The sequence below is a fragment of the Marmota marmota genome, unplaced genomic scaffold (assembly GCF_001458135.2).
Source record: "Marmota marmota marmota unplaced genomic scaffold, marMar, whole genome shotgun sequence".
In the NCBI taxonomy this organism is placed as follows: domain Eukaryota; kingdom Metazoa; phylum Chordata; class Mammalia; order Rodentia; family Sciuridae; genus Marmota; species Marmota marmota.
In genome coordinates, this window is record NW_026011971.1 from 1 (window position 1) to 2,801 (window position 2,801).

The following is a 2,801-nucleotide window of genomic DNA, read 5'->3' on the forward strand; positions in this document are numbered from 1 at the left end:
TTTTTTTTTTTTTTTTAAGAGAGAGAGAGAGAGAGAGAGAGAGAGAGAGAGAGAGAATTTTTTAATATTTATTTTTCGGCGACACAACATCTTTGTATGTGGTGCTGAGGATCGAACCCAGGCCGCACGCATGCCAGGCGAGCACGTTACTGCTTGAGCCACATCCCCAGCCCAGAAAGAAAGCTCTTGCCAGATGTTGGTCCCTCGACCTTGGACTTTCCCGCCTCCAAACTGTAAGAAGTGAATCTCTGTTCTATACAAATTATCCAGTCTCAAGTATTCTGTTATAGTAACACCAAAGAGATGAAGCCTGGAAAAGAGCAGCTGCTTGCATCCAGTGGGTAATAAGTGAATTTCTTCAAAGGCAGGTGCCTGAGGGGTGGCACATTGGGAACCATATCCAGATCTAGAACTTTCTCCAATCCATGCATACAGACAGACCCCCAAATCAAACTTCAGCTGCATTTCCAGCTCAGGCTGGGATGAGGGCCAGCTCCCCTGCCTTGTTCTCCCTCAGATGACAACTGAGGCCTCAGAACTCAACCTCCCAGTGTCAGCTGTCTTCTTGTGTTGTCACGGTTCACCCACGGAGCCTGCTGTCTCAATGCAGGAGACAGCATGTCAGAGTGCAGAGAGCAAGGTGTCTGGAATTTAGAGCTGGGGTTTGTGGCGTGCTTGTTTTTCTATCTGACTAGGTGTCATCTCCAGACAATTTCTGGCCACCTTTGAGAATGTTCATGAGCTCCTTCAGGTGTGCAAGATCCAGGCTCAGATGACTTTCAGTAATGGGGACCATGATAAGGACATAAACAAAGTGAGGTGATCAGGGGAAGCTGTCAGCAGCCCCAAGCAGGTGCCTGGAGCAAAGGAACAATGACAGGCTTGTGCTCTAGCACTGTGCTCTCTGGGTGTGCCCCCAGCATGTGTGTCTCTCTTGCCAAACAGTCTCCCACCGTCAGTGGTCGGCCTCCATCACATCTGGATTATTCACGGCAGCACTTGGCTGGGGCCCAATCCTGCACCCAGGCGGCTCCAGCAGAGTTGACAGGGCGGCCCCACTGCATTTACATGACCTAGATCACTGTGATTCATGAAGCTGGATCAGTGAAGGTGCACTGGCCTCGGGAGGAGGCTGAGGGAGGTGCAGACACTCTGCTTCATGGTTTCCGTGTCTTCTTTAATTTATTTCTTTGTCCAATGCAGGGGTTGAATCAGTTGATCTAAAGGCTTTTTCAGTTCTGGCTTTCTAGGAATTTGTTGTTGTTATAGTTTGGCTGTACTTTAGCTCTGGCAAAGTGATGTGCTGTCAACTCAGTCTAAGGATTCAAATCATTCTGCTTATCAGTTAGGGATCAGTCCTGGGAAACAAATCACTCTAGTTATTTTAATCAGAAAGGGATTTTTTTTTTTTAATGTGGTGCTCCTGGGGGTGGAACCCAGGGCCTTGCACGAGCTAGGCAAATGCTCCTCCACTGAGCTATATCCCCAGGCCCCAGAAAGGGAATTCAAAATTAACATCCTTACCCACAAGCTTCTTAAAGACACTAGTAAAAATTCCCCCCTTGTATTGCACACTGTTCTTCTGGGTTGTGTCCACATGAATCTTTATAAGCCAGCTGCCTTCCACATTCACTTGGATGCCCTTGCCCACAGTTTTACTTGGGAAGACCAAGTCCTTAAGGAGTGTGGTGTGCATAGCTGTCAGTCTGTGGATGCTTCTGCTTATTTTTCATATGGATTTTCTTTTAACTGGCTTAAGCAAAATTCTCCTCTGAGCAACCAAGACCACATACTTCCTGCTGAACTTTTTCTCTGATTCTTGTACTAGCTGGACTTGGATGTCCGGAAAGATTTCAGCTGAGGAACGGAAACAAAGATTATGTTCACTTCCCAACCACCACCAACTTCAATTTCCTTGACTGTTGTGCTATTCAGCTCCCGTGGCTGAGCCTCAAGGTCAAGTTCATGTCTAGCAACAGCAACACCTTGGATGTGCTCAACTCATCAGGCTTATTGGACCTCTCTATCATGGCACTTGAGCTGAACGTGGCCTTCTCCTTGTTGATAGCTGGCTTAGGAAAAGGAGAAAGTAGATGCTTAAAATAATAGTTGCAAGAGCTGTTGGAGTGAGCTCTAAGTGAGGCTCCAGAAATAATTCCCAGAAAGGCTACAAACTCTGGCACAATCAGGAAGGTGACGAGTTAGATGAGTTAGTAGGCAAAGAGCCACTACTAATTATAATTGTTACTTTGAAAGTAGACCAAGTGAAAAGCCACAGAATGGAAAAAAATATTTGCAAATCATATACAGGTTGAACATCCCCAATCTAAAATTTTGAAATTCAAAATTCTCTAAAATCCAAAAGTTTTTGAGTACTGCAATGATACCACAAGTGGAAAATTCCACAGCTGGTCTTGTGGGATGGGTCAGTCAAAATGCAGGCCCATTAAAAATATTGTATAAAATTTCCTTCAGTCTATGTGTATAAGGATATGTAAAATAAAAAAATAATTTCTTGTTCAGACTTGGATCCCATCTCCAGGAAATCTCATTATGTTTATATAAATGCTCTAAAACCTGAAAAAAAAAATCTGAAATCCAAAATAGTTCTGGCCCCAAGCATTTTAGATAAGAGATATCGAATTTCTATCTATTAAAAGACTTACACCCAGGGGCTGGGGATCTAGCTCAGTTGGTAGAGTGCTTGCCTCATATGCACAAAGTCCTTGGTTCAATTCCCATCACCAAAAAAGAGGAAGGGAGGAAGGGAGGGAGGAAGGGAGGAAGGGAGGGAGGAAGGG

The 2,801-nt window shown here is 44.8% G+C and overlaps 1 pseudogene; it reads right to left on the reverse strand.

Annotated features, from left to right (window-relative positions):
* Positions 1–122: 122 nt before the first annotated feature.
* On the reverse strand, positions 123–2,176 carry LOC125614955 (annotated as a pseudogene).
* Positions 2,177–2,801: the final 625 nt, after the last annotated feature.